The sequence below is a fragment of the Chelonia mydas genome, chromosome 1, assembly GCF_015237465.2.
Source record: "Chelonia mydas isolate rCheMyd1 chromosome 1, rCheMyd1.pri.v2, whole genome shotgun sequence".
In the NCBI taxonomy this organism is placed as follows: Eukaryota; Metazoa; Chordata; order Testudines; family Cheloniidae; genus Chelonia; species Chelonia mydas.
The window spans coordinates 177,976,103-177,992,785 of record NC_057849.1 but is presented as its reverse complement, the minus strand read 5'-3'; the positions used below and the strand labels follow the sequence as shown (position 1 = coordinate 177,992,785).

Sequence of the window (16,683 nt, the reverse complement as noted above, 5' to 3'; positions counted from 1 at the left end):
TGAAAAGATTTCTTGGATTCCTCAGCCTTATCAAGAATGGAGAAGAGAACTATGTTTAATGAAGCAAAATATGTCCTTTGAAAGCATAAGAGGAAAGTGGAGATTAAAACTTGAATAGTTCCCACTCAAGGCTGATGCAATTTTATAAGAAAAATGTGCTATTCCGACCCTGTCATGCACATCAGTTAAATTAGGGAGGTCAAAAAGAAGTTCAGAAATGGGGAGCTGGCTTTCTGAGTTTCTAGAGTCATTCATAAATTGTAGGGTAGTGATTCACCAGATTCAGAATGAACACAAGTAATAAAATGATTAGACCCCAAAACTCTGCCAGGAGTGTGAAGATTTCTTTTCTTTTCTTTTCTTTTCTTTTCTTTTCTTTTCTTTTCTTTTCTTTTCTTTTAGCAGCTGCAATACTTTTTAACTCTGATGAAGCTGGCATCTGTCTTTTTCATATGGTGATTGTAGATTTTCTGTGCTTGTATGTCTTACATTTTGGAGACTTATGTGTACATACACAGGGGATTGAAAAATAAAATGCTTTCAGAGGAGAGTTATACTAGGATTTTGCAGACATACTCTCTACAGGGTATAACCTCTTTTATATATATATATATATATATATTACTTATTAAGGGTTCTCTGTTGCAGAGCTCCTGGTGACTGGATGGGAATGGAGCTTTCTTTTCCATCCTTAGGGAGTATTGGTTTAAAACTCTTCCAATCAGGTTTCAGAGTAGCAACCGTGTTACTCTGTACCTGCAAAAAGAACAGGAGTAGTTGTGGCACCTTAGAGATGAACACATTTATTTGAGCATAAGCTTTCGTGGGCTACAGCTCACTTCATCGGATGCATGCAGTGGAAAATACAGTAGGATGATTTTATGTACACAGAGAACATGAAACAATGGGTGTTACCATACACACTGTAACAAGAGTGATCAGGTAAGGTGAGCTATCACCAGCAGGAGAGAAAAAAAACCTTTTGTAGTGATAATCAAGGTGGGCCATTTCCAGAAGTTGACAAGAATGTGTGAGGAACAGTAGGGGGGGAAAAATAAACATGGGGAAATAGTTTTACTTTGTGTAATGACACATCCACTTCCAGTCTTTATTCAAGCCTAATTTAATAGTGTCCAGTTTGCAAATTAATTCCAATTCAGCAGTCTCTCATTGGAGTCTGTTTTTGAAGTGTTTTTGTTGTAATTTTGCGACTTTTAGGTCTGTAATAGAGTGACCAGAGAGATTGAAGTGTTCTCCGACTGGTTTTTTAATGTTATAATTCTTGACATCTGACTGTCCAGACAGTCTCTACGTAAAAGAATAAATGGACACAAATCAGACGTCAAGAATTATAACGTTCCAAAACCAGTCGGAGAACACTTCAATCTCTTTGATTACACCAAAAGTCATTACAGTTTTTTTAACTGAGAAAATTCCCAAACTAAAGCAGTCATAGAATGTGAAATCTTCACTTGAATTGGTAAGGTAAAAGGAGGGCTTTTCTTGGCCAAGTTAAGATTCTCTGCCAGATTTATTGGTACCACTAAGGCTATTTTACATCACCAGAGCAGCACAAGGTATCTGGGATATACCAATCAATCTGTTTAAATTCCCAATTTATCTCTGAAGTTTGAGAATTGTCATTCATTGACCCCTTTAACGTAATTACAAGTTTAGGTTTTGTAACTAAGATATTCTTCCTCCAGTCTTTCTGGAAATAGATCATTTTCTTTGTTCATTTATCATGTTTCTCATGCTAGAGCAGAGGTGGGCAAACTACGGCCTGCAGGCCACATCCGGCCCGCGGGACCGTCTTGCCCGGCCCTTGAGCTCCTGGCCCTTCCCCTGCTGTTCCCCCTCCCCTGTAGTTACACCGCCGCATGGCGGGGCTGCGAGCTCCTGCTGCTCTAGGCGGCACGGTAAGGAGGGGGAGGTGGCAGGGGGGTTGGATATGGGGCAAGAAGTCCCAGGGGGCAATCAGGGGACAGGGAGCAGGGGGCGGTTGGATGGGGCAGAGGTTCTTGGGGACGGGTGGTCAGGGGATGGGGAACAGGGGGTTTTGATAGGGTGTGGAGTCACGGGGGAGCGGGATGCGGCAGGGGCTGGGGCGGCGGGGGGCCTGTCGGGGGCGGGGTGTGGATAGGGGTTGGGGGGGCAGTCAGGGGACGGGAGCAGGGGAGGATTGGATAGGGGTTGGGGTCCTGGGGGTAGTTAGGGGAGGGGGTCCTGGGAGGGGGCGGTCAGGGGACAAGGAGCAGGGGGGTTGGATGGGTCGAGGGTTGTGAGGGGGACAGTCAGGGGGAAGGAAGTGGGAGCGGGAGGGGCCAGGCTGTTTTGGGAGGCACAGCCTTCCCTAATTGGCCCTCCATACAGTTTCGCACCTCAATGTGGCCTTCGGGCCAAAAAGTTTGCCCACCCCTGTGCTAGAGGCTAGGGACCAGCTGAGACCAGGACCCCGTTGTACTACACACTAGCCAAACATAGAATAAGAGACAGTCCTTGCTCCGAAGAGCTTGCGATCTAAAGGAATACAAGATACAAGCATAGTGCACCATGTGATGATGGCAAGCAACGTGTTAGTTCTGAGATTTTGTGTGTGGATGTGGGTGTGTTTTGCTTTTGTTTAAAGGTATTCAAGAGTGCTTGTTTGGAGGGGATTAACTAGGTGAAAAAACTAAGGGAGGGAGGGGGCATAAAGGGTTACAGACGGAGGGAGAGTATGCAGGAAGGCATAGCTACTTAAACCTTTGCTCGAGAATGTACTTCTCAAATCATGATTTGGTGGCCGCAATTGCCTCACATACCCTTAGAATACCGAGATTATTCTTTTTAGCAACATTCTCACCCGCTGTAACAGTGGGCAAACTGCCATTGCAACCTGTGCCCAACCCTCTGTCCAGCCCAGTCCAAGGATTAAAGGCCACAATTCCAATCTCACTCTTTATTCTGTTAAAGCTAAAATAGCTACTCTGGCTTTACAGAATCAGATTTCATCGTGTCTATTGGTGTTCAGTTTCTCACTGTGAACTTGAACGGAGCTCTGACTCAAGTAATTTTTTGAGTCAAAACATCCATCTCTAGCAAGTCCAGCTAGCATTTATTCTTCTTTCCAAATCCCAGATGGATCTGAGAGCTGCTGCTCAGGAGTCTTACTCTGAAGCCTCTGCTGCCGTGGGCTCCAGTTCACTAGACGCTACCAGAGTGTGAAGGGATAGGACATACCAACAGGGAGACGTAACAGCCCCCATCTCCTTCCTCAGATCAGCTAAATGGACACAGCAGAATTATTTAATGTTCTATTATTAAGAGGACACTAAATTCACTGAAGGAATTTGGGGGTGGGGCATGTTTTATTCATAATAGGGCCCAAACAATACATAAAATTCCACCGTAGTATGGGGCACACAGGCAACAAACATACATACACAAGAGGACTTAAGCTAGGGAATAGAACAAAAGAAAAACAATAGCTCAGACAATCTCAAGACTGAGGCCTGACATTGCCTCTTTTCCCTCTTCATAGTCGACTACCTCCCCACCAAAAGCAATACAGTTCTCATCCTCACATACCTGCACATATACACTTCTCGTGTGCTGACTTCTGACGGAAGCAGGGGAGCCAACACCCTGCTACAATCTCCCATTTCTGGGTGTCTTCAGGAGGAAATGAATAACCCCGGACTCTTCAGTGGGGATCCAGCTATTTATTCACATATATGTACTGCCCTCCTTGCTGTACTATCTCAGCACCTTCTAAAGAATTCTCCAACAGGTAGCATGAACATAGATGCTCTCCCACTTTCCCCAGCACAGTCAGAGGTGAGGTTATTACGCCCATCATCACTGCTATTGTGGGAAAGATGCATTGAGGGAAAGGGTCTTGCATTTCATTCTGAAGGCAAGTAAGTTTTGTGATCATTCTTAGCCATGGGGGAGCAGTTTCACAGCTGTGGGCCAGGCGCCGCTCTTCTAACACTGGGTTACATTGTTTCTCAAGAGTGCTGCTGACATGGCAGGTCTTGGTGCTGAAGGAAGAGGCAGTCATTAAGATAACATGGGCCCAACTCATTTAGACCTTTAAAGATCCAAAGCAGGACCTCAGACTGTTGTAGTTATCTGAGCACTGGGCTGCTGTGTTCTCAGAGACCTCTCTTGTTTAGTAGGTGGGTCATAAATGGTGCTCTTTCAGTTTATGTGGTTTCATTCTTAGGTACAATGTGTTACAATAATCAAGCATGGAGATTTTGATTCCCTTGGTGCAGAATTCTGTTGCATAAAATTGTCCTATTTAACACAGACAAAATGGGTTAAACATTTTGGAGGTGCATGGACTGCAGAAAAGTGTAGAAGGAAGAGACAGGAAGGGAACCCAAAGACTTTAAGCTAATAGATATTTTTTAACAGAGATAAAGGGAGAGAATTTTAGGGATATAATTTTACAAACAAACAAAAAATAGTCACTAGGAAAATTGGCTAACTCCCCTTCAAACAAAATAGGGATTGCAACTGAAGCAAACGGTTTAAATTAAATCAAGAGATACCAGAAACAAATTCTTGTGAAGGAGGGAATTAAGTAAATTGATGATGAAGTGGTGAGCAGTTAGGACAGTGGAATTAACATATATTTTAAAGTGTCATGCATGTTGGACCAGACAGCCTCATTTTATTTGCTGAACTTCCTTCTGTTCTTCAGTCTAAATGCAAATGATTTCCTTAAACCCCATCTCGAAGAAACAGCTGATGATACAGGTGTGCTGCAGTTGGTTGGCTGCACCTGTTCCAGCAGGGTGGAAGGAGGGAAGAAAGGCCACAGGAAATGAGGCACGACCTGTCACAAACTAGGGATCTGTGGAATGGAAAACACTGAGAAGACCTTGTATGTGTGACAATTCTGCTTGACTGTGGCAGAGGAGGTATAGGGAGGCCCTTTGTATATTAATTTTATTTTTTATTATTTGTGTAAGCTCAGGCCTTCAGATGGTTCCTGGGCCAAACAGAGAGGATCTGATGGTCGTTTGAACTAAGGCCCCTTTTCACTTCTTTGGCAGTGTAAAGAGACCCTAAAGGGCATGCAAATATAACTGATGACAACTTTATCTCCTTTACCAGAGCAGTATAAAGGGGCCTTAGCATAAATGAGATTCATACCCAGGAAAATCTCATCTCCCTCACCACAGAAATAGGTCAGCGCTAGTGTGATGCCCACCATCTCAGCTGACATTCCAGGGATTGAACTAGAGACCTACAAAGCTGAAGGCATGGGCTACTACAGCTTGAACTAAGGAACAAAGCTCTCTAGCTCAGGAGCTGTGAACGGACTCTCATCCTCTGTGTATTGGGCCCAGAGGGGGACACATAACATACATTGACAAATGGGTTATGCTAGCTATTGCTTCATTGGTTTTCAAGGGAGCACTGACCCCTTATAAAGACTGATGACAGGAATAAAAAGTGTGCAACTCATTACTGTTAGCCAGAGAAAATTGCATTTATGGAGAAAAGATTAACCACCTAGAAACCTGGACATAATGGACCAGATTTTCAAAGTTGGTGCCCAAACTTGCCTCAGCAAAATATACACACACATCTGTTTGGAGCACAAATGCATGTGCATGCAAAATGGATACCTGTGTTTACAATTACCCGTTTTCATACATAAACGCATGTGTTAGGTGCACAGTGACATTTTTGTGCATATTCTGTGAGTTCAGCTTAAGCATCAAGCTTAGAAAACATGTCGCAAAGTTTTTTATGGGTGTGTCTTCACTGCACCTGGGAGGTGTGATTCGCATTATGGGTAGACAGACTCGCACTAGCTTAGCTCAAGCTAGGGTGCTAAAGTAGCAGTATGGAGGTTGCAGCATTGGCGGCAGCTTAAGCTAGCCACCCGAGTCCAAGACCACCTGGCTTCCTGGGTCCAAGGTCACGCAGCTAGCCCAAGACACCTGCAGTACCATAACATTCATGTTCCTATTTTTAGCAAGCTAGCTTGAGCAGAGCTAGCATGAGTCTGTCTATCCATGCTGCAAATCATACCTCCCAGCTGCAATGTAGACATACCCTGTAAGGTTCAAACGGATGTTTTAAAGGATTCATAATGAGGAACAGGTCCTGTTTCAGAAGGCTAAAAATACAGCATAAAAACAACATACAGAAAGAATGTCCATGTGGAATTAGTGTTCTCTGCATTCCAAGAGAGAAGATGCTAGGGCCTGAAGAGGACTCAGAATTGGATAGATTGGGGGAGTGATTTGCCAACAGGAAAGACTGTTTGTTTCTCAGAATGCCATGGCATCTTGCCAAGTACAGAAATCCAGCTGTGGTATGATGGCTAGTGTTCATTTTAATTAGCTATGAGTGCAATATTCATCACGTTTTCTAAACTAGATTAATGACAGAGGTGTAGGTGATGGGCTAAGGTCTGAGTCCAATCAAAATTAACAAAATGCTGTAATAAATAAATCCATGTTTTTGGAGCTCTGGAAAAACAAGAGTTTGTGGAAACATAGCTTGCAGTCAGTGTGGCAAAAATGGACAGAGAAAATTAAAATCTGTTCTAGAGTTTTTGTCTGTCAGATATTGGAATTTTCTCTGATACATGGATTCTGGGAGTCCTGGGGATAACAAATGAGTTGGGGGATCATGACCACCCTCTCTTTCTTTATAGCTAGGTGGGAAGAGGGTCCACAAACCTTTGCTGTTTTAATATAGGATCACAGTATGGAAAAGGCTGAGAACCACAGCTCTGGTAGATAATGTTAATTTTGAAGATTATTTGAATACTGAATTATTTCTGGAGATTGTCATTGTATTGTTCTATGGAAGGAGAAAGGTGAACATCAAAGAGATATTTTGGCAGAAGACAACAGTCACTTCTAACATGGGCACCGCAAATGAGCTTCATCCTCACAACTCAGCACTTCTGCCCATGTCAGAGAGTGGTGATCTGCTATAAAAATCAGCAGACTTTTTTTTTTCCACATAAAAAAGAGGAACCATGGTGAGCCTCATTCGTGACTTGCCCACTTCCAATCAAATGCAGCAGAACAGCAAGGATCTACCATCTCCACCATGTAGCTGATGTTATGCACCTTGTGGTTGCTTCCATAAAGTGGCCCCACTTCCTCCTCGACTGGCCTTTGTGCTTTTTGGCCTTTTGTTTTTCCCTGGTGAGGGAATATGGTTATGATGGTCCTTTTTGCTGGCAGTAGCCATTTGATGTTACATGGTGGGTGCCTGTGCGACCACAGGATCATACATGTTTCCCTGTCCCATGTGTAGAGGTGATTGAATAGGGACGTTGCCTGTGAGTTCTGACATTTCCAACATCTCACCTTATTAATGTTATTAATGAACTCAGAGCAAGTTCCATCTGTGCCTAGTGAGAAGTATATAAGCCTTAACTGACTTATCAGGTTCTTTTGTAACATTTGCAAAAAGTGAAAAGGAAAATCAATCCTTATTGGCTCCTGCAACTTTGGGCAATTACCTTGCAGCTGCAGTAACACTGAAGAAAGTTCAGTTCAATTTCTGCAAGTGCTAGTCCAAATGAGAATTGCAAGCAAAGCAACAAGCAGTGATTTCCTCCCCCTTTTTTCCTCCCCCTGAGAACGTAATGCTTCAGGCAAGGACTTCTGTCCTTGGAATCATGCTAAAAAGGGGAGAACTCTGAGCAGTGGTTAGTGCTTTCAGTGAATAATGCTGTAGGCACTTGTGGAGAGGCAATAATACAAATAAGAAGAGGAAATAGAGAAGAAACTGGGAATAATAAAGGATAAATAAGGCTATCAACAGTACATAATATTATAAAAATAAAGTGGGGATAAAAATACAGTCTTTCTGAAACAAAACAGATTAAGAAGGATGTTGAACGATCTACCAAGATGCACCAGCGTTAATAATAATGTATTTGGGGGTGTTTACATTATTGTTACAGTTTTGCTGATAATGCTGTTATTAGCTTGAAAATGGCTTTTGAATGTGTAATGCTCTTCCATTTAAATCTGCCCAGCCTGCTGACACTCTGTGATCACACTGCTTACTCAAGGCCAGGTGTTACATGAAACTGGCTTTAAATGCCAATAATGAAGCACCTGAGAGGTTCTGTGTCTCAGCACAGATGTGTGTATTTTTTAATCCTAAAATCTCTTGTGTGCTCAAATTTAGAGGAGTTTTTTTTTAAAAAATCAAGGAAAATAGCTTTCTTTGTCTAATGTTACCTTCTTTCTCCTTGCCTTTGTAAAACTCAGTAGGTTCCTTCAGGAAGAAAGGGATGTGTTATTTTCTATGCCTTATGATACCTTAGGTAAGATCTGCGAAGCAGAGAAGCTTTTATTCTCATTATGTTATATATGGAAGCATTGTGAAATAATAAATCCCTTAGTGGTGCAGACTGAAAGATTTTCATTTCATCTTGAGATGTGCCAAAGTGCCTAGAAATAATTCAAGTAATTGGCAAACAGCTGTACTGTCAGAATCCTTCTGGTGCAATTTGGTCTTGAATCTTAGAGGGGCGCTAAAGAGTTCTGAAGTCATTTACCTGAGCAGATGAATGACGGGGAACATTAAGAAACTTATAGAGAAAGTGTTGGAGTGAAAACACAGGAGTACTTGCTGATCTTGATGTCCTGGTAGAAGAAACACTTCTCTCTTTTTTTTTCTTTTTCTTTTCTTTTTTTTTCTTTTTCTTTTCATGAATGACTCAAAACTTTTCGAATACATTGTGCTCTGTGACATGGAAAATAATGTGGTGTTGTTGTTTTTTTTCCAAGGGACTCTACCAGATGCTAGTATGCACCCAATAACAGAATTTTCACCAATACTTTAAATTATTATGAGGTGTGGTGCAATATAGCGAATGCTGTACCTAGTGTAACATTATAGATCAATAAATTAGCACTGTAGTTAATACACATAAGAGTGAGTGCTGAGGATGTGGAATATGTATCCATGAGGGTAGTCCCTTACTTGCTGGCATGTACAGTACTATTTAAGTGTGTAGAAGGGTGGGTGTTCTAGGCCCCCATACCCTGATTATTTTCAGAGGTACTGAGCACCTCTAGCTTCCCATTCTCTTCAGTTGGCAGGTACTCAGCACATCTGTAAATCAAGCCACTAAGGTTTTCTACAGTATTGGTCTGATTCTCAAAGCTGCCTTATACCCAGCAGCTGCCATTGGCTTCTGTGGGATGGCAGGTGCTTTTCACTTCTGAAAATCTTTGCATATATGAACTTTCCTCCTCCCCACTCTCAGTTACCTATTATGTGAAGAGGAATTCCTGCTAGGAGCAGCAGTATGTGTTTTGTTTTTGTGAGTATGTGTCACAGACTAAAATAACATCAGGCTCAAAATGTTTGCCAATGAGAAAAGAACCAGGCTTTTAATATATACAGTGGTTTGAATGGAACAAAAGGGAATTTTGGCCACATGACTAATATTTTATTTGTAATCTAGTACTCTGTGTATATGGATAAGTGTACGGGCTTGTCAACATGGTGCAGCTAAGCACACCAGAGGCTGTGAGCTGTAAAGTGTATTAATGTGCTGCACTGTAACTGCCCCTGTGTAGATCCCACTGGCATGCTCTAAGAGGGACCTAGATCGAGTACCCCAGCAAGATCTCCATGGGGCAATTAGAGCTCTTTACAAATCAGCCTTCTATTGCTGGCACCATGTAGATAAATCCGATGCCATATTCCTTTCCTTCATCCTTTGTCCATCTAATCTACTAGGAAAGGACTGTTGTCTTACTTTGTCCAATTCCTAGAACAACAGGACCCTGGTCTTGGATGGGGAACTGTAGGCACTATCATAATAATAAATAATACGTTATTTTCTGTATGATTGTGGGAATTCAGCTCAAGAGAAAAGGAGTGTAATTTTAGAATTTCTGATGTAACATCATTTGAAAGAAAAAGTGCATGTAAAACTATCTGCAAACATGTTTAAATGTGCACTTGTAAGAATTTTACCTTAAACTCTGTTTGGATAATAATTTATCAGCCAGTAATTCATGGTTCAGGTTGCAAAGGGAAGGACTGTAAATTACCTGACGGTAGGTTGGGAAGGTAAAGAAATGAAATAAACAGATTTTTATTAGTAACACAAGTAAAGAGTTGGCTTGCAAGACAACTGGGAATAGCTCTGTCCACTTGCCATAAAGGCATGCTAACAAGAAGGGGGGAAAAAAAGATTTGAATGATCTCAGAGGCCTAACAGAGAGAACTTCAGCTGAAGGATCATAGTTCTATTCTCAGCATTGCTGGCTGGGTGAGAAATAGCACATCACAGTTTTTAGAAAGTCGTGTGCTGCGGTACACCAGCCAAGAAAGAAGTGTGCTGAGGAATATTAACCCCAATAACGAAAAGGGAAGGTTTCCAAGCACCTCCAAACAAAAGAAATCTGCTTGAACATGACAAACATATAAAAATGCTCTCCAGACAATCACTACGCTCTCAAATTATCTCACATAAAAACACTATAAAAGACAAAAACACCCTATCACCTGTGAGTGAACACTTTTCACAAAGTGCTCACTCTGTATCTGACCTCTCAGTTCTCATCCTCAAATGAAAACTCCACATCACCTTCAACAGATGAGCCTGGGAGCTTAAATTCATAATTTTGTTTAACACCAAAAATTACGGACTGAACAGAGACAGTCTGGCTTATTACAACAGTCTATAACCCACTAATCCGCCCCAACGCCTACCTTTTTTTCCTCTCTCTCCTTTCCCCCCTTCTGACTGGAGAGCTGTTAATGGGTCACTTTATCTTGAATAGTCCCTTGAAATATGTGTGAACTACTTTTGCTAAACAATCTATTCCACCTTGTATTTAGCTCTGACGTAAAGAAGAGCTCAGCATAAGGACTGTTCTAACACTACTGAGTTAGGTCGACATAAGGCAGCTAATGTCGACCTAACTCTGTAAGCATGGGTGCCAACTCCATGGGTGCTCCAGCCCTAGAGCACCCACAGAAAAAAAAGTGGGGGCTGAGCATCCACCGGCAGCCCCACGAATCAGCTTTTTCCCCACCCCACCCCCCCACAACGCCGCCCACACCAGAGATCAGCTCTTCAGCTGTGTTCAGGAGGCGCTGGGTAGGAGGGGGTAGAGTTGAACCAGGAAGAGGTGGAGGGAGGAGGCAGAATGGGGCGTGACAGGGGCCATAAGAGGCAGGGCAGGGTGGGGGTTTGAGGGAAGGGTTGGAGTAGTGGTGGGGCCTGAGGCGGAGCGGGGGGTCAAGCACCCTCAGGAAACTGGGGAAGTCAGCACCTATGTCTATACGCTTCTATCATAAAATGTAGCTCCCAGCCACTCGCTCACTACACGACTTAATAACTAAACCTCCACGAGAGGCGTAGCACTAAATTCAATGTGGTTAGTTCGATGCAGTGTCAGTGATTATAGATATTATATTATAGATTATAGTGTGTCAGCATAGACTCTGAGTTGCTTACATTGACTCTTGCTGCCTTCCAGAAGCCGTCCCACAATGCCCCGTATTTACAGTTAAATCAATGCACGTGCTCCTGGTGAGGACATGCACCACTGACACAAAGAGCGTAGTGCACACATTCAAAAGTGATTGAATTTCTGCAGTGGCTGGACGTTGACGTGACTTAGGTTGACTTAAATTTTGTACTGTAGACTTGCCCTAAACTTGAAAGCTTCTCTCCCTTACCAACAGAAGTTGGCTCAACAAAATATATTACCTCACCTACCTTGTCTCTCTAATAAATGATGACATTTCTTAGGTTAGGTGTGCCTATGCCTGGCTGACTGAATGGGATAAAGAGGGAGAATCATGTTATCTCTTTTTTTTTCCAAATCAAAAATGTTCCTTTCTGGTTTTTTTAACTCTACTCTTCTAGCAGTTCGCATCAGCAGCTTTCAACTGTTAAAAAAGCTTCCAAGGGTTTTGCAGTAAAACACCATCTTTGGGTGAAATGTGACAGAGAGGAAGGAGGGTAGAGTGCATGGAGCACTAGCCTGTGACTCAGGAGATTTCAGTTCTTGCCTCAGGCACAGCCTTCCTGTGGCAAATCACTTAACTTACCCTTTGCTGCGAAACCACACGTGTAAAATGGGGCTACCACCTCCCTACCTCGTGAAGTGCTGTGGGGCTAAAAGCTGTTAATGATTGTGAGGTACTCACATGCTACCACGATGAGGACGGTAGACTGACATATGTAGATAGTAGAAGCAAGAGGAGGTACTGTGAGAAGAACTGTTCTGATATAAAATAACAAAATTTGTTAAATACTGATTTGCTTTGGCTATGCTCACTCCCCTTTTGTGTTGGTTCTTGAAAATAACCTGCAACCCACAGCAAAATATTTAAACAAAGAAAAAAATGGTTGTGAAAAGGAAACATCATTCCTAATGAGTTTACTTTGCTTTCACTCCTTGTAAGATATATTTAAATTATTTTTAAAATTTACATTAAAAATATGCTTATCATAAATGTCTCTGAGTAGAGGGCATAGTGGTAAACATGAGTATTCTTTATTATTTATATTCCAGTAGCATGTTGTCAGCTGTGACAGGCAGTCCACCTAGGAGAAGGAAAACTGCAATTTCAAACATCAGGCCTGGCCAGCCAGGTTGTAAAAGGTGTGTCAATCACATACGCTCAATGGGTCTGCACTGCCAACTCTGGCTAATGGGACAAGGAAAGCAAGCTTGTGGGAGCCCTAGTCAGAGACCAGAGCCCCCACAGTGACCGTCTCTCTTACAAATATAGAACAAAAAGACAATCCTTGTCCCAACGAGCTTACAAGTTAAGGGTTTGTGTGTGTACGTGAGGGTGCAAGGGGATCATTCCGGCCACACCTGAGAACAATGAGGGGAATGAGGAGAGAAGTTGTGGAGGGGATCACTGGGAGAGCATGTCTGTGTGGGGAGCACAAAGGGGACATTCCTGACTCTCCTCGGGAACATAAAAAGAAAATTTCATATCAATGTCAATGTATCTATGTGACTGATGATCAGAATGGAGAGGGATTTCTTTGAAAACTTGGGGATTTTCCACAAACAAAAATGTTGTGAAAACCCAGTTTAGGTTGGTCAACTGACTATTTCACTAACACAAGCATAAAACCACAGGAATTCCTAGCTAAATCCTCGGCCATCCATTGTAACCTGCAAGCATGATTCTGCTTACACATTTGCCTTCCCCACATCTGACACCCACATTGTGTCTGCCTCCTCTCTCCACCTTTATGTGAAATGAGCAGCAGCTGTAGAGTAGGATTTTAAATGGAGGCTGTTTATACCATTAACTATGGATGGGCTAGCTCTGCCCCATAATATGCTCTCTGCAGCGGATTCTGGCAAGCAATCAGGTAGCCTTATTCTGAACCTGCTGCAGTTTTTGAATTGGCTTCAAATGCAGTCATGTATGAAATATAGTCTGGAGGTCACAAAGGCATGGATAACAACAGTAAAGTCCATTTTTGAGAGAAAGGGGCTCAATTATCTGGCTAGATTCAGATGGGGAAAAGGCCCACTGAGACCACCTGTGCCTCCAGGAAAAGTTAGGAATTCAAAAGTACCCCTAAACCGATAAACTCCTGGCCAAAGGCAGGTACCATGGGGAAGCTGTGTAGTAGCATTTACCTGGACACAGTAGCTCTGCATATGTGGGCCCCAAATTTAAAGTTCTGATCCAGTTTGTATTCTCTGTTTACTCAGGCTACGTCTACACTTAAAATGCTACAGTAGCACAGCTACAGTGCTTCAGTGTAGATCCTCACTATCGCGACAGGAAGGGTTCTCCCATCACTGTAGATAATCCACCTCCTCAACAGGTGGGTCGCTAGTGCTGTCTACATCAGGGGCTAGGTCGGCATAGCTACATCTCTCAGGGGGATGGATTTTTCACACCCCTGAGAGATGTAGCTATGCCCATGTAAGTTTCCAGTGTAGACCAGCCCGTAGACTTACCCATTGATTTGAATAGGAATTTGCCTAAATAAGGAATGAGTTAACGTGGCATTCAGGATTTCACCCAGTTTTTGTAAAGCATTTTGGGATCCTGCAGGAGGAATTGTTATACCAATTTATATAATATCAGTGATCTATAACCGTGCTGTTGTTCAAAGTTTAACAAACAGGAAAGGCAATTTTATCATATATTGCTCTTCTTTTTCCTATTCAGTTGCTAGGCTACAATAATAATATTTCTAGTAAGTCTGTATAGCTATTGAAATATTAAATCAAGCATCCAAGACACAAATTTGATTTTAAAAATACATAAACACTAATGAGCTTCATTTTTCTTAGCTTTATCTTTTATTCCTGCCCATGATTGCATATCAAACCATTTTTAAGAAAGCTGATATCGAAACTGAATTGTATACTGCATGCAGAACAGTTTACTCCATGCAAACATATAAATGAATCTACCTGGAAATATAAGAAGATGCATAAACAAATATTCACCCAAAGACTCTATAGTTCAAAACATACCCAATTAGAATTCAGGAAGCAGATAAGTTTTTAAATGCAATCTTAAACTTGGAAAGAGAATCTATTAGGAGGTAATTGATTCCACCAAACAGAAACAATGATTGAAAACATTCTGTCACCAGATGATCTTAGGATCTATAAAAGTAGTAATAACTCTGTACCAGGGCTGTCAAACACCTGGAAAAATTAATCATGATTAAACTCAAGATTAAAATAAATTGTGATTAATCAAAGTTTTAATCGCACGGTTAAACAATAATAGAATACAATTTATTTAAATATTTTTGGATGTTTTCTACATTTTCAAATATATTGATTTCAATTACAACACAGAACTCAAAGTGAACAGTGCTCACTTTATATTATTTTTATTAAAATATTTGCACTGTAAAAAAGATAAACAAAAGAAATAGTATTTTTCAATTCACCGAATACAAATACTGTAGTGCAAACTCTTTATTGTGAAAGTGCTACTACAATTGTAGAATTATTATTTTTTTACATAACTGCACTCAAAAATAAATTCAAACTGGAATTTTTTATTTTCATTTTTATATTTTAAAGCTTACATTTCATGACATGTCAGTAGAAATAGTGCATAATATAACCTGTCATGTCAAATCTTGTAATAATATTTTATTATATTTCAGGAAGAAATATAATATTTATATATTATTTTATATCATTTTGTTTTATCAATTTTGAGAGTTTGAAAGATCTCATCCAGGACTTGATCCCCAAAGCAGGTGACCCAAAATGAATCAGCGTACAGCAGCCCAGGACTGTGACGGTGAAAAAACGTGGGGTGACAGAAACAAAAACCATTTTAAAAAAGAGAAAGAAGTTGTCTATGATCAAAGAACCCGCAAAGCAGATTTTAAAACCTTACAAAACAGGTTTTTATCTAGAATCATATCATAGTGACAGAACAAGAACATAAGAACGGCCATATTGGGTTAGCCCAATGGTCCATCCAGCCAAGGATCCTGTTTTCTTACCATGGCCAATGCCAGTTACTTCAGAGGGGATAAATAGAACCCGTAATCATCAAAAAGAAAAGGAGTACTTGTGGCACCTTAGAGACTAACAAATTTATTTGGGCATAAGCTTCCGTGAGCTACAGCTCACTTCATCGGATGCACTTGGTCCACTGAATGCATCCGATGAAGTGAGCTGTAGCTCACAAAAGCTTATGCTCAAATAAATTTGTTAGTCTCTAAGGTGCCACAAGTACTCCTTTTCTTTTTACAAATACAGAGTAACACGGTTGATACTCTGAAAGGTAATCATCAAGTGATCTATCCCCTGTTGCCCATTCCCAACTTCTGGTAAACAGGCTAGGGACGCTTCAGAGCACGGTTTTGCATCCCTGCCCATGCTGGCTAATAGCCATTGATGGACATATCCTCCATGAATTCTCTAGTTCTTTTTTTAACCCTGTTATAGTTTTGGCCTAAACAACATCCTCTGGCAAAGAGTTCCACAAGTTGACTGTGTGTTGTTTGAAAAAAAATACTTCCTTTTGCTTGTTTTAAACCTTCTGCCTATTAATTTCATTTAGAGACCCCTAGTTCTGTGTTATGAGGAGGAGTAAATAACACTTCCCTATTCACTTTCTCCACACCATTCATGATTTTATAGACCACTATCATATTGTCTCTTTTCCAAGCGGAGAAGTCACAGTCTTTTTAATCTCTCCTCATAAGGAAGCTGTTCCATCCACCTAATCATTTTTGTTGCCCTTTTCCAATTACCTTTTCCAATTCCCAAATATATTTTTTGAGATGGGGCAACCACTTCTGCATGCAGTATTCAAGATGTGAGCATACCATGGATTTATATAAAGGCAATATAATATATTCTGTCTTATTATCTATCCCTTTCTTAATGATTCCCAACATTCTGTTAGCTTTTTTGACTGCCGCTGCACATTGAGTGGATGTTTTCAGAGTGCTATCCACAATGACTCCAAAATCTCTCTCTTGAGTGGTAACAGCTAATTTAGACCCCATCATTTTATGTGTATAGTTGGAATTACGCTTTCCAATGTGCATTACTTTGCATTTATCAACACTGAATTTCATCTGCCATTTGGTTGCCCAGTCACCCAATTTTGTGAGATCTCTTTATAACTCTTCGTAGTCTGCTTTGGACTTAACTATCTTGAGTAGTTTTGTATCATCTGCAAATTTTGCCCCCTCACTGT

The 16,683-nt window shown here is 41.3% G+C and overlaps 1 long non-coding RNA gene across 1 annotated transcript; it reads left to right on the top strand.

Moving 5' to 3' along the window:
• The first annotated feature begins 285 nt into the window (after window positions 1-285).
• LOC122462175 lies at window positions 286-15,964 on the top strand. The gene is made up of 3 exons (XR_006284579.1): window positions 286-297; window positions 15,221-15,223; window positions 15,760-15,964. It is a non-coding gene; the product is annotated as an uncharacterized LOC122462175 (long non-coding RNA).
• Window positions 15,965-16,683: the final 719 nt, after the last annotated feature.